The 25,193-nt window shown below is 45.0% G+C and overlaps 1 protein-coding gene across 3 annotated transcripts in view; it reads left to right on the top strand.

Annotated features, from left to right (window-relative positions):
* The first annotated feature begins 11,316 nt into the window (after positions 1-11,316).
* The window catches only part of SMOX (spermine oxidase), a 71,183-nt gene continuing 57,306 nt past the window's right edge, over positions 11,317-25,193 (top strand). The window contains exon 1 of one of the 3 annotated variants that reach the window (XM_061583470.1): positions 11,317-11,536. The gene's annotated coding sequence lies outside the window, so the exon portion shown is untranslated. Of the gene's footprint in view, positions 11,537-12,288; positions 12,438-25,193 lie in introns of those variants that run through there. The other 2 variants (XM_061583468.1, XM_061583469.1) reach the window with 2 other exon arrangements.

The raw sequence follows: 25,193 nt of genomic DNA, 5'->3' as shown, positions 1-25,193 counted from the left end.
CTGCCCAACTGAATTGCTCCCAGGGGCCAAGATCTCAGTTGGGTGGATTTACTCCTTGTCTGAGCCCAAATTGGCAGTCCTATTGAAGTTCATAGACAGGAATGTGCACCGAGGGTTTATCCAACTCTCCACATCACCAGCTACTGCCCCAGTACTGTCTGTGGAAAAAAAAAAGTGTGGACAATTCCAGGTTTGCCTGTAATCACCTGTAAGTAAATTTTATTGCATATAGCCGATAAGCCGGTGCAACATAAACAAAGAGAGGGGAAATATAAAACAGGCAAGGTTAAAATCATCTATACAGGATAAGTATTTAAAACCATAGACTTAAGCAAGACTCCATACAAATTTAAACAGTTTTAACAAGTGCAGCTCTTATCTTTTTGGCAGCCAGTGCAAAGTTGGCTACAGAATTTATAATATGCTTTTGTGAGGCCGATAATAAACTAATTACTAGTTTATCGAAGGGAATCCCCTCGTTCAAACTTATGAAGGAAGCTATGAACTTCTCTCTCAGGAGATGATATAAGGGACAAATAAACATATAGTGAACTAGATCTTCAGGAACCATACAGCCGTAAATACAATAACGTTCCGCAGGCGGGATGCCAGCATACCTGCCTTGAAGGAAAGCAGTGGGCATTGTTTGGAATCTCAATTCAATAAAGGCCCTGCGAAGAGGGGCGCAAGTCAAGGTGTCAAAATAGGGAGCCACAACATGGTTGGGTTTGATATGGGAAAACCAAGGAGAAAAGGAGGCAACTACTATCGAGGCTCTATCTTGTTGAGCATTGTAATCAAAAATTCTATTGCGCAGCTCAGTGTGATTAAGACTGAAGAGTTTACTTTGGGTGAGGTCATAAAGAATCGCTAATTCGTCAAATTTAGAAGCCCAGCCCCTTTTCTCCAACTGGTCGGTCCAGCACAATTTTGCAAGGGATGAGTCCTTCAACATAGATAGCTTTTTCCAATATCTTAGGTATGCCAGGTCAATCCTGGCCATTAAGGAAGGGAGACCAAGTTCTGCTCTGATGTGGGCTGATGGAGTGCCTTTAGGGAGCCCCATGAGCTGCTTCAAAAAGGTATTTTGAAGGACTTCAAGGCTAAGACGTGCAGAATAGCCCCACAATTCTGCTCCATAAAGGATTTTGGCAAGAATTTTGGCCACATAGAGTTTAATCATTGGTCTTATTAATTGGCCGCCACGAGAATAAAAAAATTTCTTTAGTTGGCCACTAGATCTAGAGGCCTGAAGCTTAGTAGTTTCCAGGTGGGAAGTCCACTGTAGTCTATTACTAAAACATATGCCTAGGTATTTGAAGGCATTCACCTGCTCAAGTGGCTGGCCATTTAGTGACCAATTAGATTTTATTCTACAATTTTTCCCGCAGACCATGATTTTAGATTTGGAATAGTTAACCTGTAAGTGCTGGGCCTCACTATATTCGTGTAGGCGAAACAGCATTCTTTTTAGTCCAATCTTATTTAGGGAGAGGAGGACCAGATCATCCACGTAGAGTAATGCTGAGATCTTCCTATGCCTCAGTGATGGGGGGAAAAAAGCAGGAGAAACCATTCAGGGGATAATATTGTTAATGAAAAAATTGAACAAAAAAGGGGCCAAAATACAACCTTGCTTAATGCCTCTCTTAGCTGGGATTTCGCGAGAAAGGGATCCATTCAGGCCTAAATGGATCCTTAGAGATGTGTCACGGTGTAAGGCTTGAAGTAACCACAACAATCTCTTCTCGATACCCGCCTGGTTGAGTCCTGTCAATTGAATCAAAGGCAGAGGAAAAGTTGATAAATGCCAGGTACAGGGACTTGAGTGCCCCTGTTTTGGTCATGTTTATAAGATTGGAAAGCACAAACGCATGATCGAGTGTACTTCTACCTTTCCTAAACCCTGCCTGTTCTTCATGAATGATGGAACGATTGTTATCCCAGTCTAATAGTTTGTTTAATAATAAATGGCCATATAGTTTGGATATTACGTCAAGAAAACTGATAGGTCTATAGTTGCGTGGATCAGTGGGGTCTCCTTTCTTGAATGTGGGCACTACTATACTGGTGTGCCAGCCAGGGGGGATGGTACCGGTAGAATTGATATTTATAAAAAGTATTGCAAGAATTGGACCATGAAGGATCAAGGAGGAGTAATTTGGGCAGTATCATATCCTCTCCTGGGGCTTTACCCGAGCGGAGGGAGGATATTAAATCTCCAATGTCCGCACAAGTGACTGGTGGCCAGGGAGGCAAGTCTTGGGGGACTACATTAATATTGGGGAATGTTAATTCCACGTTCCCAAAGATTGAATGGAAGTGGGAGATCCAGACTTCTGGGAGAACAGGAGGGACCGGCACAGAAACACTCTGTGTCAGACCTCCCTGGACTCCAGGTTTGCAGTGATCACTGAGCCTTTGATTCTGGAGCTCCTGGAGCAGTTATGTGGAACCCGAATATTTACCAAGTTGGACCTGAGGGGGGCCTATAATCTAGCGTGCATCCGAGAGGGAGATGAGTGGAAGATGGCCTTTCACACCAGGTATGGGCTCTTTGGAGTATACTGTGATGCTGTTTGGCTTGTGTAATGCTTCTGTGGTCTTCCAGCATTTCATTAACGATATCTTCCAGGATTTCCTAGACCATTTCCTGGTGATTTACCTGGATGACATCCTGTTATACTCACAAAACCCCCACGAACATGAGAAGCATGTTCAAGCAGTGTTGCAGCACCTGAGGGAGCTAGAGAAGTGTGAGTGTGACCTGACCATCATCAACTTCCTATTTATTTATTTATATTTATTAGGTTTATATCCTGCCCTTTCTCCCAGTAGGAGCTCCTAGGCCATCATATCTCCCCCTCTGGTATCCAGATGGACCCAGCCAAGGTAGAAACCATCTTGCAATGGCAAGCACCCTGCTACATCAAGGACATGCAACACTTATTGGGCTTTGCCAACTATTACCACCAATTCATCTCCCACTGCTCCGAGTTAACTGTGCCCATCTCAGACCTCCTCCGGTCCAAGGAAAAGTTCTACCGGACAGATGTGGCTCAAAAGGCAATTAATCACCTCAAAGAGGCCTTCACCTCAGAACCCATCCTGCAACAGCCTGACCCTGCCAGACCGTTCATCGTGGAAGCTGATGCATCAGACAAGGCCGTAGCAGCGGTGGTAAGGGTCAGTCCCTACTTCTCTGCGTGTTCTACTCCCAAATATTCCCATTGTCGAAAGACTCAATCACAGACGTGTCTGATTTTTTCTTTTTTAATTAAAGTTATGAATACATTGAAAGCAGTACGCCTCATTCACCTAAGCTTGCTAGGAACTTCGGCCCTAAACTAACACTGACTAAGCTTGCTAAAGCAGCACTAAGATGTTGACTCAGCAAAGGGGCTCCTCCCCCAAGTCAGCTTAAGTAGGCTTGGATTGCATGCACACAGAGGCTCCTTCTCAACTTCACATGTTGAACTTCCTGCCTATGGCGCCTCTGCATTTGGGGTGGTGGTTTGATCTCCGGTTCCCCATCTGATGGAGGGGAGCTCCTAACAGTCAGTTCAGGAATGGGAAACTGGGCAGTGCTGGGCGGGGAAATGTCTGATGCACCCGGCTGCATCTCAGAGGTGGGCGGTGAGGGTGTCACTCACTGGGGAGTGTCTGATGAGCTAGGTGGTGTTTCGGCAGGGAAATCAGGAGCAGGGGAAACTGTACTGTCTGAGACAGGGTTTGGGGCTCCCTGCAAGTCCACCCCAGTGTCCTCCCCTCCTTGGGCTCCCAGTCCAGCGTCAGACCCTCGCCAGCTGTGCCTTGAAGCTGATTACCTTGTTAGAATATCGAACCTTGCTTTGTTAACTGACTTTGCCTTTTGGAAGATGACCTGGTACATGCACTGAGACCCCTTGACCCTCTCCCTTGCCTATCTGCTTTACAACCAAGCCCTTGCTCAGGCAGCTGCTGGCTAAATGTTTTACAGCACCATATATCACCTCGGTGCAGCCGGCAGAGACTGACAGGCAGGATATCAATCCTCTTAATAAATAAACATTCCACAGTGTTGGAAACTAGAGTCTAGGCATTTAAGACTGAAAATGTAATTAAAAAAAAAAGATTCCTCACATCCTCCCCCAGTTTTGGTGGCAATTATTAGTCACAAAAACAAAACAATGAAACCATTAATATGCTTAATTTGCATAATTAGAAAATAATTTACATGATATGCAAATTATTGGGCCTAGGAATTTATGGAACTGGAATATGGCAACCTATGCATTTAGCCTATGGGACTGAGGTTCCCCACACCTCATACAAGTTGTGCCTCCACCTATACGCAACCTATATATTTGTAGATGAACCCAAATACTTTGAATAGGGAAGGAAGGATCAGTCATTTTCAGTTCTCCCAGTTTTTCATTTTCCCAATCTTAAATTTGGTTTTCCGCATTTATGCAGCAATTTGGTTTTTTTTTTTTTAATCCTCAAGAAACTCTTCAGCATTTTAGGGTGAATTTCTCCTAATAAATTTATTTATTTATTATTTGATTGATATCCTGCCCTACCTCCCAGCAGGGGCCCAGGGCAGCAAACAGAAATGCTAAAAACACTTTAAAACATCATAAAAACAGACCTTAAATACATTAAAACAAAACGTTAAAAACATTTTTTTAAAAAAAGCTTTAAAAACATCTTTGAAAAAAGGTTAAAACATATTATTAACAAAACATATTAACAAGCAATTCTAACACAGACGCAGACTGGGATAGGTCTCAACTTAAAAGGCTTGTTGAAATAAATACATTGTGGTATGCAGTTTTGACTAATGTACATGTTTTTGCAAACATTTTCTCCTAATACGATGCATTTTTGTACGTTGCTTTAACTAATATATTCATTTTTATGTACACTTTCCCCTAATATATTCACGTTTGTCAACATTGCTTGGTTGGAGAACTGCACTCCAAAACTCAAGATACGTGTGAATTTTAAAGGATAGCTGTGTTTCAGTTCTCATATTGTTTCAGAAAGTGCACAATTGATAGATGCGGCTTTAAATATGAACAGAATTGAAATTCTCCTCCATCCCTAACTATGAAACACTGATAAGCCTCCAATGACCTCCTTCTGTAGGAAACTAACCCGAGTACTATTGGGAGAAGTGGGGTGAGTGTAACACGTGTTAGTGCTGGGCTTTTTTTTCCCTTGGAGAGGAACTGTGAGCTGGATTGACTCAGCAAGAATGGAGGAAGTAAGAGCAACACGCCTAGAGCAATTCAGGTTGGTGTTCCTGTGTCTTGAAGCAAAAAACGAGACCTTGTAACAGCAGCTAAAAGAGGGCCTTGAATCCAGTAGGAACAGCTTGGAGGCCAAGTTGCAACAGCAAAGCCAGCATCTTGACAAAAAAATAAAGGCCTGTGGTCACAAAACCTCAGTTTTTTGAGGGACTGATGCAAAGCCTGGAATCTCAGTCTGGAGGAGGTGAGGGTCATGTAACATCACACGCTGTAATGGTTCAGGACTGATCTAGAAGCCCAGATGAAGAGTATCCAGTCTGGCAGGTGTGGAGATTCTTTAGCCCTCCAGTTATTGCTGCACTACAAATCCTACCATGGCTTATGGAAGTTGTTGTTCAGTGACATCTGCAGGGCCAAAGGGACTGCAACATCCTGCAGTCCAGGGTGGCAAGAGGCTCTATCATTGGAACATGCCTTATAGTTAGACCATTGGTTCATCTATCTGAATATTGTCTACACTGAGTGGCAGCAGCTCTCCAGGGTTTCAAACAGGGAATGTTCCCAGCTCTACCTGGAGACTGATAATGCAAAGCAGATGCTCTGCGACTGAGCTATGCCCCTCCTGGGTAGTCTGGCATCAGAAGTGACAGCAAAGAACTGGAGGAGAATGGGAACAGAATTGATCAGAGCTCAGCCCAGGGAAAATAAAAACACCTTCTCCTGGCACCTAAACAATGACAAAGTTGGTGCCAGGTGGGCCTCCATGGGGGGAACATTCCATATATGGGGAGGGCGTGGGCGCAACCACAATAAAAGGGCCGCTGTAGGCAGTGCCATTGGGCTAGCTCTTGTGACATCATGAGGAAACTCTCTGTCCAATCCCTGATCTGTTTTACAACAGCTTTAAAAAGTTTTCTTTTCTTAAAAAGAAAAAATATATAGAAATACATGTGGTGCTTTAAGCAAAGGAGGAAAAACAAAGAGAAGGATTGATCGCCCTATTGAAGAATGGATGGGGGTGGTTGGAAGGATGGCAGTTGACTGAGGAATTGACTTGAAGAATGTACATCTGCCATGCAGACAGCAAAATTGGGCTTGCTCCGTGGCCGAGTGGAGAACCCAGTGACCCTTCTTTAATTATGATGTCTCTCTCTCCATCTACATGTCCTTTCCTGTCTCAGCTGTTTGTGACATCATCCTTGGCAACGCTAGAGCTGATTGTGAATCAGACGGACAAGTCTGAGTGAAGTTTAAATCCCTCCCCCAAGCGTTTCAGTGCTGTTGTGATAAGAAGGCTGCAGAATTTTCCTTCTAAACTTTTTTCCTTGCCAGGAGGAATAATTGGCCGTTTGAAATTTTGGCAGGATCAGTAGGGAGCAGGTATCATGACATTTGCAAAATGCTGTTTAATACTCCAGGGTAGGATAGATGATTTCCTCGGTCTTAATACGCAATTGTCTCAACCAGTACTAGCAGCACATTTCTCCAGGTTCAAGCTAGCGCACCTGGTTCCTAATTCCTATGGGTGTTTCCCTCTGTCAGTTTATTGCTGGAACCACTACTGGTTTTGCTCTGGCAGCTGTAGCGTTTGCATCAGACAATGGTAGTTTAGTGCTACATTTTCTACTCCGCTCTTGCCGCTGTAGCATTTGCATCAGACAGCAGTGGTTTGGTGTTATATTTTCTTCCCAGTTTGAGGAGCGAACAGCAAGAGTTCATTCTACAAGTGCCAGCGTGGAGCATACAGAAGTGAAGTTTTTTTTAATGCTGGAGCAAGCTACTGCTGTGTGATCAGGTAGGTGCAAACACACCCTTAGCTGGTATAGGGTGCTTCCGGACTGTTGCTATTTTTGGGTGGGATTCAATCACATACTGGCACATTCAGGTTGCACAGTTAAAGCTGATTTGGAACTCTTGCACAACAAACCCGCTTTCCCAAAAGATCAGACTTTTTGTGATAAGGAAAGCGAAGGGTGATACGGAGTAGAAAGTGTGGCATAACTCTTGCTTGGACATGGCATCATCTAGCCTCTCTGAAAACAAATCAGAATGAATGTTCATTAAATAGCCAACGGTGGGTAGAGACATTCTCAGCCGCTTCCAACGCGTTTCCACCTCTCTTTTCTGAAAATGGGGGCACACGGTGCTAATCAAACCCTACCCCTTTTTACTGTAAAACCTTGTGGGATCAGCTTGGGTGCATTTTTAAAAAAAATTGCTTCAAAGATATTTCCCAACTGATTGGCAGATCAACCTGTTCCCCTTCCAGGTGTGGCCAATGGAAATGCTTTGCTGTAGGCAACTAGTGTGCTTACAGCCATTGTCTAATCTCCCTGAAAACAATTCTGGATGCTTAATCAACAGGTCATTTGGAAGTGCCCATACTGTGATAACAGCTGTACTTTAGCGGCTACATCTACAATCCTGGCCACACTTTCCTGAGGTTAGGAACATATGAAGCTGTTTTGTACAGAGTCAGACCAGCTGATCCAGCTAGCTCAGTACTGCCTATACAGTAGGGCCCCGCTTTTCAGTGTTCCACTAATACAGCTGTTAAAATTAGAGTAAGGCCCCACTCATATGGTGCTCGTTCCACTTTTACAGCGTTTTTCGGGTGTTGGGTGCCATTTTATTGAAGGAGTTCTGCTTTTTGGCGGGTTTCACTTTTAGGCGGGGGTCTGGAACATAACCCACCGTATGAGTGGGGCCCTACTGTACCTGACTGGCAGCAGTGGGTCTTCAGATTTCAGATGAACATGTCAGGGATTGAAGTGGGGATTTTCTGCAAACAGATCAGATGCTCTACCACTAAACTATGCCCACTGGGTGAACTTGGCAGGACTTGCTTCTGAGTGAGTATGCTTAGGCTTGTGCTAGAACAAAGTCTTTGTTTCAAATTTCAGCAACAAACCCACATGTAGCCTAAGCCCATGAATATTTACTCAGAAGAAAATCCCAGAGTTTAGTGGTACTGCTTACTACGAAAGTGTATATACTGTGTAAATGGTATTAGGCAAATCATTATTGTCTAAGCATCAAAGTCTCCCCACCTGCCCCAAATCTACAGTATGGTGTCAATTATATACTAGCCTACTTTACAGGACAGTTGTAGATTACTGATAATGTATGTGACTAGCCGGAGAACACTAAAAGTCAGCTAGGTTTGTAGAAGTACAAATAGAAGCAGGCATCCGTATTTTTTTAATATAAAAATAATCTTGGCCTCATCTCTTGCATGCTGCCTCAAGGTTCCCCCAGAGAATCAAGTGCTTCACTCTGGTAACCCATAAAAATCTGTTTCAGATCTGCATGGAATTCTCTTCTAATCAACTTAGCTGCTAATGGAAATAAGCCATCCACCTGTATGGAAAAATCTTTCATTGCTTTTGGCATGCACAATGATGCATTTCATGCTGCCTGAAGGGGTTTTGGCACTAAACCCCTCTAAAAAAGAAAAAGAGACAAAGAATGTATATACAGCTGAGTCCTAGCGATTTTACAATTTGTGCACTAATGTATGTTGGTAAGATGAAAATCAGAGAACTAAAAAAATCCAGTGGTTATGCTGTGGATTTGGATGAAGTTAGGGATGTTGCAGCATAGGTATGGCCAACTAATGTCCCAAAAGGTACAACTAATGTCCCATCTTGTACATACTATGCTTTTCCCCACCATCCTCCATGTTAAATTGGGATGTTAAGATGCCATTCATTATTGGATAAGCATCCTTCTTGTTGGAAAAATCAGGTTACCCTGATGACTTTAAATGTGTACACTAGGATGTATTGACACTGACTTCTTTTTTTTAGTGTGGTGTGTCTGTGTGCAGGGAAGTGAAGCAATCCTTCTAATAGCAAACTCAGGGGGTGAGTGCTGACAGGACTGGAGTCAAAGTGCGGTCAGCAAGAAACAAGAGGGAAGTATCAGCCTGGTTAAGGGAGTTAGAAAAAGTGTTAAAAAAAGTTCTATGGGGGGGACTCCTCAAAAAGAGTATGCTCAGTAGCCACAGACCATTGGTTATCAGTTGGAAAAGAAAAATGAAAAACATGTTTGTAGGTGAATGCAATGAAGGAGGACCTCGGTGACTGGAACCCTGAACAAGAGCACTCCTGTTAGGCGACGACGCAGTGCAATATTCTGCTGCAGATCCCACTTTTTAACTTCTGTTTTTAAAAACAGACCTATGGACTAAGCAACTCCCATGGAAAAGGTATTTAGCAACTGCTAAGAGGCACTTGTTCTTAGGTCCTGTCTTTAGGAAGGTACATTCTGAATGAAGTTTAATGTAATGACTGCAGCATACTGAGTTTGGATGCTGACTGGGTGAGCCACTCTTTCCCTGCCTAACTTCCGTACAGGCTTGTTGCGAGTCTAAACTGCTGCTCTGAGATCCCTGAGATACAAGATACAATTTTAACAAAGAATTGGTTCTGCCCAAGGAAAAAGCTTTGTGCATGCTCAGAGGCTGTGTCCTTAGGGCTTTTTTTTACTTGAACTCCTGAGATCCACCAAGTGGATCCAGGTGTAAAATTGTGGTGGTGATAGGGCATATTCTTAGATATTGGCTGTGTATACACTATACATTTAAAGCACGACTTCCCCAAAATAATCCTGGGAACTGCAGTTTGTTAAAGGTGATGGGAATTGTAGTTCTTTGAGTGGTACACTACAGTTCCCATGATTCAATGGAGAAAGCCGTATGCTTTAAATTTGCCTTAAATGTATGGTGTGTAGGTAGCCTTCAAGAACAGGGTGTCTCTGATTAGTTTGAGAACTGAGCACATAGTCCTGTCACACAAAAATTTACTCCTGGTTTTCACCTCAAGCTTTCTTCATTTCAACAGCCCATCTTAGAAGAAAGCATTTTTTTGCTGTTGCAATTGGAAGCAAGAATCCTGGCTAATCTATTGTAAATTGCCAGAGAGATCTAGCACCAGATGCCCACACCTGCTTTGAGGCACCTGCCAGCTCCCAAATCATGGCAAATCATAGTAAATAATTTACCTTAATGTAAAAGCACCAATATTGCCTGCTTTTGGAGAAGCAAACCACAATTCCTGGCTTAGTCTTGGGTCCACAATCTAAGGCAACCCATGACCAGTAAGCCAAGAACGAATCTTGGCTACAGATTGTGGTTTGTTTGGAGCAAAACAAACCATATCCTTGGTCTAGAATTATGTTAACACTATCATGTATTGACCACTCTATGTTCCAGCTTTCACAAGAGATTATTAATTATGGTTTGCTGCAGAGACAGCCCCCCCCCAATATTCTTGGACTCAAATTCCCATCAGCCACAGCCAGCATGACCAATGGCCAAAACCATATGGAGGGCCAGAGACTCTACCCTGATTTAATGCAGGGATGGGGAACCTGTGGCTCTCCAGATGTTGTCAGACTTCACCTTCCATCATTTCTAACCATTGGCCATACTGGCTGGGGCTGATGGGTGTTGGGAGTCCAACATCTGGGGGGCCACAGGTTTCTCAGGCCTGGAGAACACTGTACCCATAGGGCCCTTTCTTTGGGGGAGGAGAAGCAAACACTATTGGGCCCAAAAATTGGCGGGGGGGATGGGCAAAGGCACCCTGCATATGCTCAGATATACCCTACTCTGGACCCCCCTCCCTCGAATGTGGGGAAATAACTCTCTTTTTCTCCCCAACCCCATTTTCAGACCCCTAACCCGTATGCCTGACCACTGGCCATGCTGGCTGAGTCCGATGAGAGCTGGGAGTCCAGCTACATCGGGGGGGGGCACCACAGGCATGCAAGCAAGGCCGCTATGCTCAAGTTAGGGCCCTTATCTTGGGGGAAGGAATACAAAACCTCGGGGTCAAAATTGGGATGTGTATGGCGGCGGCGGCGGCAGACACTCTGTTCGCGCTCAGAGTCAAGCTGCTGAGGACCGACCCCCCCCCCGGCAAAGGCGGCTGCTTGAGCCCCGGCACCTCTCCCACTCCACTTTCAGAGCCCTTTTCGGAGCGCTATGGCAGGGCCCGAGGAGCGTGCGCTCGGCCCCAGCAGCCAGCCGACCTCTAGGCCTGCCTCTCGGCGAGGCGTGGCCGGCGGGCCCGCCTGCGAGGAGGAGTCCCGCGCCGGTGGGCGGCCGAGGAGGAGGAGGAGGAAGGACGGGCTGCCGACGAGCAGGCCGCCGGTCGTCGCCTCGCAGCAGAGCCAGCAGCCGCCGTCGCCGCCGGTCGTCGTCGCGGGGTCCGGAGGGCGCCGCCACCACCACCACCCCCAGCACCGCCAGCCGCACGGCTCAAGAGCCCTTCTCCCCCCGTCACCGCAAGAGAGAGGTACCGGGCGCCCCCCACCGCCCCTCTGGGTCGGACCCGGCTGCCTCCCCCCGCACCCATGTCATCTTCGTCCTCCTCCTCCTCCCGCTCCCTTCCTGCGCCGTCCCCAAGACGAGGGAGGGTCCTCCTCCCCATCCTCTTTTAGAGACCCCCCTCCAGTATCTCTTCGTTATGGGGGGGGGTCTCCTAGGAGGCAATGACACCCTCCCCGCCGCCTCACTCGCTTTCCCCTCAGGCTTGGCGCACTCCTGAGAGCCATTTTGAGGAGGGGGCTTCTCTTCCTGTTAGGTGGCAAAAGCCCCCCCTCGATTTGGGGAGGAGGGCCTGTTAGCATTTTAAGGGGGAACCTCGCCCCAGTCCAGGACTCTCCTGGAGCTGTTCACATCAGGCAGGAAAGGCGCCTCTCCTCACTCCCTTCTTTCTTCTCAGGCAGGGGGCGAAGCCCTATTATTTTTTATGTCCTGGGGGCTTATGAATGGAGGCTCCCCCCTTCTCAACTGATGGGGATGTGTGATTGTGATAGGCAATAAAGCCCCCCTCTCAATCTTCCTCAGACTCTCTCTCTCTCTGTGGGGCTCCTGTTATTTTTTTTTTGGGGGGGAAGGGCTTAGGAGCCCCTCTCCTCAATATTCCTCCAGCCTCTTGGAGGTGTGTAAATGTTACCTGATATATGAAGTAGCAAATCTATCTTTTTCTCTCCCTATCCCTTCACCTTGCTCACTTTGGGTAGGGGGATGCTGCCTTTTTTTTTTTAAAAAAGGGGGAGGGTTTACACACTCCCCCCCCCAGCATTTCACAATGGAGCAATGTGGAGGGGCATTGGAGCCATATGTTTCCATTTTCATTTCCCCTAATCGTTTGGGACCTTGGACGGCAGGAGAGGTCCTCTTGGAGACTGCAGGTACTTCACTCTCCCCTTTCTCACCCCCCCACTCCCCAATTTAATTTAGAGGGAATTAGCATTCCCGTTACCATTTTAGGTATCAATGCCTCTGCTCCCAGTATCCTCTAATTCTCCCATCATGTAGGGTTCTGTAGTGGAGCCAGGGGTGTTGCGATTACCATTTTAGGGGATTAGAGACCTTTTTGTCATGATTCCTGAGCTTCATTGAAGCTCAAATGTGTGTATATTATTTTTTGGGGGGGAGAGGGCAGCTGTTTGCATTGTTGCTTAGTGCTGTCTCCCACACAAGTGCCTCCCCATTCATGTGAGGGCTTGGATTGGGGCTGAGAAACCTTAGGGTTGCCATTGCTGTGGAGGTGTTGATGGAGAGATCGGCTAGTGTGCTCTGTTACACCCACAGAGGATCTCCTTCCTTTTTCACCTTTATTCACAACACCTTTCTCTCCCCCCCTCTTTCTCTCCCCCCCTGTGCCCCCCATCTAATTTCAGGATCATTTCCTCTTTATGTGTCTTGAGTGCGTGAGATTCCAGTAGCGCTAGTAACACGCCCAGCTCTTTCCCAGAGAATAACGATTACTTTATGCTCACATTAATCGCTCTCTAATATTATTTCCCTTCCAAATGTCACAAAAGATTAAATATATATATGAAGTAGACAGCTCCTCAGAGCCATGAAAATTATGATGAAATAATGATAGTAATACATTTGTGACTGTTAAAATACAAATATTTGTTTGAAATGAAATGTCCGGAGTTGGCTCTGGAAAAGGTTAATTCGCTAAAGGTGATGGACGCAAACGCATAAAAAGAGGGGTTTTTTTCAAGCCAAGCAGTAAAGCACAGATTATAAAATCATTTAAAAACCAGAACAAAGAAATATGAAGTTCTGTGCTGCTCTTTATAGGGTATGTTGTCTTAGTCAATGTTGCACGTCTGTCAGAAGAGGGGGACTGTTTGCCCTCTCTTCTGGTCTTCCCTTTACACCTGAGTAATATTAAGTATTAAGTAATGTGAGTGAATCATTAGACACGGTAGGAGAGATTGGGTTGAGTGATGGGTTTTCTATATTTCTGCACTTTTCTTTGGGTGGATTGATGGAAGGCAACAAGGCAGAGATCTGCAAACAAAGCCTTTCTCTTCCCCCAATAAGACTGTGAGATGGGAGTTTCGTCACCCACTTCTGCTGCATCAGCCTGGTATGCTTTGTGTTGAGATAATGTGGTGGCTGGGTCTACGTACAGCATTATGTGTTGGTGGAAGTGTTCCAAAGAGAACCTCATCTACAAGGGGGTTGTAGTTTAGCCAGCTCAAATTGCTGATGTGTACGAAACAGCCTGTTCGTATGCAGTTCAAGCAGATAGTGGCTGGGCTTGGGAAAATAAGTGTTTGACATACTAGAGCTTTTTCATTAAATATTTGATTGTACCCTGATTCTGAGGACGGAATATAAGAATTGCTTGGCTGGATGGCAGTGTCTTGTTTCTGGCAGTGGATAGCCCATATAGCTTGCAAATGCGATCTGAAGGTGTGGCCTTTTCCTTTGTTATTTGGGTCTAGCATCTGGTATGCAAAATAATTGCTGCTTCTACATTGTTGTGTCCTTTACCTGTGATGGCAAATAACCAAAGATAAACAAAGTCAAGTATGATGGACTTTTTGAAGGAAAAAAAAAGACAACTAAGGCTCAGTCTGCATGTATGGGGACGTGTGTGGGTACTGTAACCCTAGGTCTCTCCCCCCCATCTCTCTCTAAAAAAAGGTGTGATGTGACATCATTTTTTGGCAAACCAGTTTTTTATTTATGTTAAATATTTATAAACCACACTTTCATCAAAAATAGAACAAGGTGGTGTGCAGCATTCAAACGCAATAACAATAATAATTCTTTGTGCAGTGATAGCGTATCTTCTTTGTAATAGAAAAAAATACTGTCACATCTTTGTGTTAGGGTTACTGTGCGATAACCTGCAGCCGTTGAAGTAGAGCAAGGGGTGGGCACCCATTGATGTCACATCGTGCGTTTTTTCAGCTGTACATCACCAGGAAGATATGGGTTGCCAGTACTGATGTGTCTCCCCATAAGAGTATAGATCAAGCCTAAGCCAATGACCTTTTTGCACATAATGATACTAAGATTTATATAGCACATTTCAAGTGTTCAAAGCACTGTACATAAGGTTATGTTAGCAATCTCAGTGTTGCAATAATGTCAAAGAATGTGCTAATAATGCTATTAGTGTTCTTTTCCAGTCTGCATTTGTATTGAAATTGTTTTTAGACGTTTCAGTTGTTTTATTGTGTGATTGCTGCTCTGGGCTCCTTTGGAAGAAAGGGTGGGATGTTAATTAATGATAATAACAATAATAGGGATAAAAATTCCATCTGCCCAGATTCATAGCAGATGGGATATTCAATTGAAGGAGCTGGGTTATTCCATATTGGCTCTTAATATTTTTTTTTGTTCTCTCCTGGTACTCTGGCAAGAGTCTCTTACATACTGACTCCATTGTCGGAGGCCACACATCCCTGAATGCCAATGGCTGGGAATCTCAAGTGGGGAGAGTGCTGTTGCTCTCAGGTGCGGCATTTGGGCTTCCCAGAGGCATCTTGCTGGCCTTTGTGAGAACAGGATGCGACTAGATAGGCCTTTGGCCTGACCTAGCAGCCTCTTCTTATGCTCTTAAACCTATATATGTCTACTTGGAAGTAAGTCCCACTGGATTCAAGGAAGTCCCAATAAGTGGGTGTAGGATTGCAGCCTTACTGTTACATTTCATGTAAGAACCTGAAATGCTGTTGATTCCAGCAAAGGAACAGCAGTTTAACTGCACCTTACTTTTGATACCTCTTGATTTCCTAGAGCAAGTTAATTAATGTGTGTGGGTTTTGGCAACCCTTCTCAGACCTATAATGATTGAAACAGCAACCTAGAGCTACCCACCAAGAGAAAGGTGCACAACCTATTGTTGAAGACCTTGTTGTGGATGATACTGTGATCATTGTAACATTTACAGATTGGGCCTAACAATGTTGACCGAGAAGTAAGTTCCGAGTTCTGGGCTCGCTCTCCAGTAAGTGTGCACAGGATTGCAACCTGCGTCTCCTGTTAGCACCAGAACACCACTGGTATAAGGTAAATACACGTTTGGGACCCCCGAGGAAGAAGGAGTAGTGATGGTTGTGGCATGTAGTTTGGAGCGGAGCATCGCACCCTCTTTCCTTGCTACTTTTCTGCTGTGAATTCCCCGTCCCATCTTGAAGCTTTCTTTTTTCTTTTTCATTTTTAACAAACAGCACTGCCTGATAGTGCATGTTTGCATGTAATATGCAGTTAATCCCATAGTACTCTCTGTATGCAGTCATTTGGGGAAGGGCCATAGTTCAGTGGCAGTGCATCTGCTTTGCATACAGAAGGTCCCAGTTTCAATCCCCAGCATCTCCAGGTAGGGCTGGGAGACAATCCTGCCTAAAAACCTGGAGAGTCGCTGCCTGTCAGTGTGGGCAGTATTGAGCTAGGTGGACCAATGGTCTGATTCAATATAAGGCAGCTTCCTATGTTCTTGTCTACCTGTTATTTCTTTCTTTTTTATTTTCTGATCTGCTGTTAAGAGCAAAGATTAAGTCGAAAGGGTGTCCTCCTTTCACCCTGTTAATCCCATGTTTACATAGTGTTGCTGGGCTCAGTGTGAAGTACTATATTTAAAGAATAATGTGTAAGGTTACGTTAAGGACATAGTGGGCCAATAGAATTTGATAAGAGTGTAAAGAAAACAGCTTATATGAAGTCTACTGCTTGTTTTTATCAACACTGATATTTATATTTTATGTTTAGCCTTTTCATTTTCAGACTGTTCAAATCTAACAGAGCCCTGGCAGGATAGGTGAAAATTTCTTTGCAGTAAATTATATTGTTTTAAAATTACGTATTTTGTCTTTGACATTGCTCCATTTTACAGATGGAAAACTGGGGCTGAGAACTCAAGGGTTGGCCCGATGACTCCATGGCTAATTTAGGATTACAGAGCTGGTGTTTTTTGTTGTCAAGAGAATGTTATTTATTTATTTACTTAATTTATTATTTATGTATTTATTTATTTATTACATTTATACCCTGCCGTTCTTTTCATGATAGAAACCCAAGGCAGCTTACATATGGTTCCCAGGTGGTCTCCCATCCAGGCGCTGACCAGACCTGACCCTGCTTAGCTTCAGCAGGGATTCAGACCATAGCCTGGGACCATTTTTTAAATATATGTTAGCAGGGCTGTGGAGTCGGTATGCCAAACCTTCGACTCCGACTCCTCTATTTTTCTACTGTCTGACTCCGACTCCACCCAAAATTGCTTCCAACTCCACAGCCCTGGAAAGGGCTGTAAATGTCTTTTTAAATTGGAAGCTCTCATAGGAGCATTTTTATCGCTGACTGAATATGCGCTGATCTTGGCATCACAGCATTTGTCTTCATCTGGGTCCGGTGTCATACACTGACACACAAAATGTTTTCCATCTTGAGTTATGGTGAAATGCTCAACTACAGCTGACTTCATGGGACGCTTCTTTGACATTTTGAATTTATATTTTAAAAAATTTGTCAATCAAAATTTATTTTGAAGTCGGAGTCAGTACATTTCTTCCGACTCCACCCAAAATTGCTCCCAACTCCGACTCCACGACTCCGACTCCACAGCCCTGTATGTTAGTCACTTTCCCCCACAAAAGTGGTCCAAAGCAACTTACTTTAAACCAGGTAAAACAAACACAACCAATAAAAACCTAAAGCACACATCTGTACAAATAACAGACAGGTCTACAGATCCTGCGCACTAAAAGAGGCCACCAGTACCTGAAACCCTTCGCATTAAGCCCTAAAAGCCTGGCTATATATTTGTTTTGGATTGGAATGCAATCTCGTTTGTAAATGATTTGGTAATTAAAGTATTACAATGCTAATATTACAGTATTAATACAGGGGTTAATTTGAAGGTTAAACAACTTATTTTTACATTATCAAAAGACATTGCCTGAATTGGAACAGCTATATAGATTGTTGTAAACCAGTCTGGCTGCAATTCTAAACACGCTTACTGGAGAGTAAGCCCGACTGAACTTTGGGGGAATTTACTTCTGCATGGGATCATGCTGTCAGTTGATGTTCCAGCTAAAGGTAGAAAATTGCAGGCACTCAATATTTTTTTTAACCCTGTTTTCGTCCCAGTGCTAAATCCATTTTCTCACCTGGAAATAGAACGATCTCTTCTCCCTAAAATGGAAAATAATGGTCTAACAAGGAAAAACCCTTGGTTTTTAAAGAGAGCGTAATTAACTGGGCATCTGAGCACCTACTGTTATTTTTCTCTTGTTACAACATATTTTTGAGAAGAGGTTGGCACATTTAAATCAATTGATTGGTCAAATATTGTCAGTTGACCGGTCAGTTGGCTACCTGTTAAATATTGTCAGTATTGCATAAAGGCATGAATGCTCCAATGTCAGATTACCCTTTAAATTTAATCATGGCGTTATTTTGTTAGCAAAGAGAGGCGCGGGGGCTTCTTCCCCCACAGTCGGGTAATGACCTAGAAGTGATGGAAATCTTAATACGAGAGCAGCCCTCTTGGATTGGACCAGTCCCATCTAGTCCTTCCTCTTTTTCAATCTGGCCCACCCAGAGGGTCCTTGGAAGCCCAAAAGGCCATGAAGGTAATGACCCTTCCCTGCTGTTGCCACCTAGCAAGTGGTATTCATTGTTATACTGCCTCTGAATCTGGAGGTTCCACTTAGGTGAATAGCCATTGATAGACCTCTCCTGTCATGGGCCCCGTGGAAAGAGCAATGAGAACGAAGAGGAGGAGGACTTTGAATGGGATGAAGGTTCCAGTGATGCACCTGTGGATGCACTGGACTCTGAAACTCTTGTGCCTTGGACAGTGACAGCTCCGCCCTTATAGGTCCAGTTACCACTGAGGAGGCTCAGCCCAGTCAGGCGGTTGCCTCTCTGCCCAACGTTCACCCCCTTCCTATACCCATGCTTCCGCTGCTGCACAGCCCCCCTCCCCTGATGAGGAGGATCTTGCTGAGGCAGAGCAGCTGCACTAGCCTTGTACATGTCAGCTGTGGCGCTGGAAATCTCACCAAGCCATCACTCTCCGTCTAAGGTGCAGCACCCTTTTGCATACATGCTCTCCACATCGACAGTCAGTTCTCGCAAGTAGGGCACCTGACTATCCTTACCCCAGGTCAGTTAGGAGACATGTCTAGTTGCTGCGACAACGTCTTAGTGCAGTGTAGTCATGTCTTGTTATTCTTAATAATTATGCTGTGTAACCTGTAAGCTGATTCATGAAGCGCTCTGAACTGATTCTTTCCATTAAATCTACTAAAGAAAAGCAGACCTCCGTGTTCATGCCTGGCTTCAGTGGGTTTGGGCAGGACATCTCCTCTATGAATTTGTCTCATCTCCCTTTAAGGTCATGCGAGCCAACAGCCATCACCACATCTTGTGGCAGCAAAATTGGTAAATTTATTGTGTTGTGTGAAGTAGTATTTTACTTTGTTCTGAATCTGTTGCTGATCTATTTCATTGTGTAATCTGGTGCCCTTAGTTATATGAGAGAAGGAGAAAAATTTCTCTATCCACTTTTTCCAAAACATGCATACTTTTATAAATCCCTTAGTCATTTTTTTAAAAAAATCAAAATGCCCATAACACTTAAGCTTCCTTTGTAGGGGAGGTGCTCCAGTCCCCTGATCATTTTTGGTTGCCCTGTTCTATACCTTTTCCATCTCTGATATCTTTTTGAGGAGGAGTGGCTAGAACTGTACACAGTATTCTAAATGTGGCTGGACTATTGGTTTCACTGCATTTTTAAGTTAGTCTCATTGCTTCATAATAATGGCTAGCTAATTTGTTTTTGTAATTGGCTTGCTTCAAACCTGTTGATAGTTGAAATATATATTTTTTGTTCTAATAAAGCCAATGGCTTGTATCCAATATAGTGCTAAGAAACTCATTCCGTTAGTGCAAGGACTTATGCTCGTGCAATGGAACTTCCCCTCTCACCTTCCTCCATGTGCCCCTAAATTTGTTCTGGGGGTTCCTCCACTCCTCTGGAGCAGATTTGGGGAGGGTGCATGGTGTGTGTGTGGGGGGGGGAGGAGCAGGGGGCAAGCCCATGAAATGAGTGCATTGAATACCACCCCATGCATTGAAAATTCTTGCCCATTACTGAAGTGATACTTGACCAAAATAAAAAAATTTGATGGATCAGATGCTCAACTATATTGTGAGAGCATTTAGCTTGATGTATTGTAACTAAATATCAATTCAGATCATACTATTGACTGATGCTACCTTTTTCTACATTTTGGCCTAAGGGCAAGATGCTTCTAGCTTTTAAATTTACAGTGCAACCCTATACATGTGCATCCCCAGTTCAGTGAGACTTCCTTCAGATACCGTTGCAAAGGATTGCAGCCTTCATTTCCTTCACTTAAGTTGGGATGGGGAATCTAGTCCCTCCAGATGTTGGACTCAAACTCCCATCGGGTCCAGCAAGTATCGCCTATAGTCGCAGATGTTCGAGTTGTAGTTCACTCTAAGGTGTGACCAGGGCTGGCCCCAGGCATGCTGGGGCCCTTGGGCACTAGCCTGCCCTAGGCCCCTTCGCTCCCCTTCCGCAATCTGTGGAAGCAGCCGCGGGAGGGATTGCAGGACAGCAGCTTCCGAGCCGCCTGCCATCCTCCCGCTTGACCTACCTTTCTCTCTGCTGTTTTTTGCAGCTGCGCACACTGCGCGCACAGGTTTGCCATCAATCAAGATGGCAGCCAAGGTTTCCCTAATGGGCTGAAGCCTCTGCCGCCATCTTGGTTGATGGCAGCAATGCGTGCCATCTTGACTGATGGCAAACTGCAAAAAACAGCGGAGAGAAAGGTAGGTGAACCGGATGAATGGCGGGTGGCTCAGAAGCTCCTGTCCTGCGATCTGTGGCTCCTGTCCTGCTTCCACGAATCGCAGAAGAGGAGTGGAGGGGCCCCTGTAGCTCCAGGGGCCCTCAGGCCAGTGCCCCACCTGGCCGCCCTTTAGAACCGGCCCTGGGTGTGACCATTTTTTACCCATTTAAATTGTTCTATTTTGAATGGTGACCTTGTGACAGCTGTAATTTAGACAGAGAGTGGTCTTGGTATATGTCATTCATAATTTCCATGTTAGGGGTGTGCTGTTTACAAACTGAAGCTTTGAAAGATGAAAAAAATGCCTGGTATCCCAGTGCTAAAATGGAATCTCTTACATTTATTTGAAGGAATTCCTTGCCTCCTGGAAGGGCTAATTTTGTGCTGACATAGCTCCAGTGGCATCCTGTGCAGGGCAGGCAGTCATCAGCATAGTGGCTGAACACAGGGCTTTGTGGGCTTAACTCGTGTACCTCCTGGGAGCCCAACCTTTTCCGCAGAGTTTTTGCTTAACCTCCATTCTTCATCTGCAACCACAAAAAAAATGTAAAACTGCATGTGCTTGCTCTCACACCTTGTTATCCTTGCCTTTCCCATCAGCACTCATTTGCTGCGCTCTCCTCACTTAGAGTCACACCTTAAAGTGTAAGCTTCTTGGAGCAGGGATCCTTTTTTTGGTTGTGCTGTAAAGCACTGTCTAAATGACATTATTTGCTGCTGTAATCCAACTGGCATCTGGTAGCAAGTTTTGTCTAGTGTGATGTGCGACTTGTAGTTATGGACTGTTTCATGCAGGAATCCATGAACGTGAAGATCTGAAGCCTCCGAATGCCTGTAGCACCCACTAAGAACCTCCTTCTAGCCCTCTCAGCAACACCACTGCCCATTCAGGCAGCAGAAAGAAATAAGAAAAGAGCTGTGAAAGTCACACAAACTAGTTCTTCTCTGCCACACAAGACTCCAGATGCTGACAGAGGTTGGTTTGTGCTGTTGTTGAGAGGGCTGGATGAGAGCAGCCTATGAGTGGCTGTAACAGCTGTCAGAGCTAATAACTACTACAGTCACCCAGAGGCATCCAACTATATTGAGACTCGGTCATGGGTTGCTGTGTGAATCATTCGTAGGTCATTCCGTGTTGGTAAGCTTTCAGTTTAAAGTGAGTGGAAGTGGTGCCAGATGTAGTCTTGTTGGATTAAGCTGGCAGGCTCCAAGGGCTGCTGTAGACAGACATGCCCCATAGTGGCAGCCTGGTGGCTGTTGTCCTCCTCTAGCCCTGATTATGCACAGGTGGGACTTTAGGGTCCTCTTCCTTTTTCGATGTATACAGTAAAAGTGCCAGGGAATGACCAGAGAATCGCATAACTCTTGCATGGGCATAGTCAGCTATGATATGATCCTGACAGCTAATCTATGCGTGCAACAGAGTCGCATAGTGCAGCTTTTGCTGGACTGTATCATTTTCATACTGGTAAACTCTCTCTGTGCATTGAAAGCTAGGATAGCTGGAGAAGAAAACTATAGCTGAGTTGTCTCCTTGAAATGCCAATATCCTAACAAGGAATTACTTTTTTTTAAAAAACATGTGAACCCCCCCACTTCCTTCCTTATCAATCCCGTGGAAAATATCTCCATTCCTAGGGGAGTAATCTGACCACCCCACCTTTCAAATTCATACTCTTTTGTATTTGGATGAGCCTAGTAGTTAAGCGACACCCCCTTGTGTTTTATTCAGATGAGTACTGCCCAGTCTAATTAGCTGCATTAGAAGCTGGGAGAAGCTAGCCAGGGATATAAATCTGGCAGTGGCGTCACTAGCGGGAGTGTGGGAGGGTGCGGACCTCTGGCGCGCGCCCTCCCAGGGGCATGGACGAGGTGGCTGGGCTTGCGTGCGTGCGCCTGGGCGTGTGCACTCGAGGCCAGCCACCCTGTCTATGCCCCTGGGAGGGCGCGCGCTGGAGGGGCACCCAGCCGCAGAAGGCCTGGGAACGCCGGCGCGCCTCCCTCGCCCCGCCGACGCTGCTCTCGTCCGTCCGCCCGCCTCTGAGGAGGAATCGGCGCAGCCTTGCCGGGCAATGGCGCGGGGCGGGGTGGCTCTGGGTGTCACCCCCCTCATGGTGACACCCGGGTGCAGGCCGCACCCTCCGCACCCTGGTAGGGACGCCCCTGAAATCTGGGAGTCTGCTCCACAACCTAGAAGTCTCCCCAGTGTCTCTGTCTGCCTTGGTGACAAAGTGTCAAGCTAACAAGCAAGTAAAGCAGCCAAGTGAGTTTGACAGCAGGGTGAGGAGGCCTGGGCAGACTACACTGCACTCCGCTTCCCCTTCGACCTAACAAATCTCCCAACCTCCCAAGTAAACCAGTTCAATAAACTACAAAAATAGATATGCAGGTAGAAAGCTAATGAGGGTGTAAGGTTTTCCCAGTGTCTTTGGCAGCCTGAAATGGTACACCTAGGGCAAGAGTGGCGGCAGCATGTGATTGTGCTGCACATGTAGATCAGCTCTGAGACATGTGCTTGCAGGGCCGGCTTCAAAGGGGCTTTACAGCACATGGCTTACATCTTCACGCCATGCACAGTACAGGCCACACATCTTCTGCCATTTTCTGTTTGCTTTTCCATGTGTGTCTGAATGTAAAACCATCATGCAAGGGTGATGTTTATTTCCATGAACATCATGCCCTCACAGGGTACAGTCAAAAACCCCAGAAGTGCTCCATTTAAGCTTAAAGCTCTTAATCACAAGTAACATTCTGTATTGAAGGCCTGAAAATGTCATTTAAGTCTGCTTTTTTACGAGTTGCATGAAAAGAGAGGAACTGCTTGGAACACCCCTCCTCATCTCTACATTCTCCTTAATGTTTGTCAGCCTAGATCATGAGTGCTTGTGAGACTTTATTTCTGTAAGAACTAAAAATTGTTTATTCCCCTCCTCACGGTTCATTATTTTGCTGAATGAAAAAGCTTGTTCTGTTCCTCATGGTTCATTATTTTGCAGATTATTTTTGGGGGGGAAATGTACCTCTAGATTACCTAAGCTAATTGACATATCATGCTGTCAACAAGTTAGTAATTCAGCTGTTCAAGGGGGATGCGATGCTCATGTTAGCTGAAAATCAACAATTATGGGACAGTATCAGGGATTCTGGAGTTTGCTACAAGGCTGGGAACTACTCCCTAGGAAAAAGTATGCTCAGCCCTCGGCGTCCTCTTCACAGGCAGAAGAAAATAGGCTTGTACAACAGTGACCCTTTTAGCCAGCCCACAGTATGGGTTCTTGGATTGGCCATACTGTTAAAATCAGGGCTTTGCCCAAAACATTCTCCTACATTTTTTGACCATTTTCCATCCATTTATGAGAAAAGAAATTGCTTTCAGAAAAAATATGAAAGAGTTTGTAGATGAGCAACAGGACTTAAAAAGTAAGCTTTGGATTAGGCACTTACTAATGGGAGCATGCTTAACCATTGCATGGTGTTGGAGGGATTTTGCTGGGCCAACAATTAATTATTGGTATCAAAAGGCGTGGTACTTGGTTTTAGTTGAAAAATTAACACAAAAGCTAGGGGTGTGGAGGGGACAGCAAAAAAGCAATGACTTTATTGGAGAGTGGTTTGACTTTATTATGTATACATATATAAGAGAGCACAACTGCCCCATTATGTTTGACTATGGAATTCACAATTCATTTCTGCAAACAGAACTTGATTTGGCGTTGTTCCTCTCTTGCTATTTAATATGCTTATCTCGTCTGAACCAGGATCTTCCTGAATTTGAGTGCCCTGTTTTGTGCTAGAGGTGTTCCTGTGATACGAGATAGGAAAAAGAGTAATTTATGGCAGGTCCTGTTATAAATATTCACTAGAAAAGACAATAATGCTGGGAAAAGCAGAAGGGAGTAGAAAAAGAGGAAGGTCAAACAAGAGATGGATTGATTCCATAAAGGAAGCCACATACCTGGAGGTCACTGATTCATAGGGTCGCCATAAGTCGTGGTCGATTGGAAGGCACATAACAACAACAACAACCTGTTATAAATGCTGGGAACTCGTGTGTTTTTTTTGTCTGATCAACAGAGCCTTCAGCCTGCTACAACTGTTTTCAGGGCCCCTGCTATGGAGAATGCACACTTCAGATCTGATTAGGGCATGAGCATCCACAGCCAGAGCCTGGCCCCGACAGTTGATGCTATGGCAATTATAGCAAGAAACACTGGGTTTATCAAAATAGAAATGCAGCACTGTTGAAATTTTAGCTTTTCAATGTGCAAAGCCCTCACTGTTTTGAACTTGGCTGAATCCACCAGCAGCCTGTGAGGCTGGCTGCCATTTCCTTTCACAGTTTGCAGTGAAGTTAACAGTGAGAGTTCATGTGGACCCAAAGACATTTGACAAAAATCAGTGTCCCTCTCCACCCCATTGTTTTAAAGAAACCCTGTGTAATGGGATTAAAGTTGAGGCCACTAGCAAGTTTCAATAAGTGTTCTCTAGAGCTTTTTTTGGTAATACATGACTATGGATGTGTGGCTACCGGAACCGTTCTTTAAAAATTCTGTAACCAGGTGATATGGACATTTGTAGAATACCAAACGGACTCCCAGTTTTTCCAGACCTAGGGTATACCACGTGTCCTTCAAGGGCCCAGTTAGCTAGCCTTGATACCATACACCAGAGGTGCAGATCTTTTTCATCCTGAGGGCCGCATTCCCTTTTGGGCAACCACCTGAGGGCCACATGCTAGCGGTGGGTGGAACCAGATGCAAAACGTGGGTTTGAGCAGTGAATGTAAATGCTACCTTTGTACAT

Source organism: Rhineura floridana, chromosome 9 (assembly GCF_030035675.1).
Source record: "Rhineura floridana isolate rRhiFlo1 chromosome 9, rRhiFlo1.hap2, whole genome shotgun sequence".
NCBI classification, from domain to species: domain Eukaryota; kingdom Metazoa; phylum Chordata; class Lepidosauria; order Squamata; family Rhineuridae; genus Rhineura; species Rhineura floridana.
This window is presented reverse-complemented; position numbering and strand designations above follow the sequence as displayed.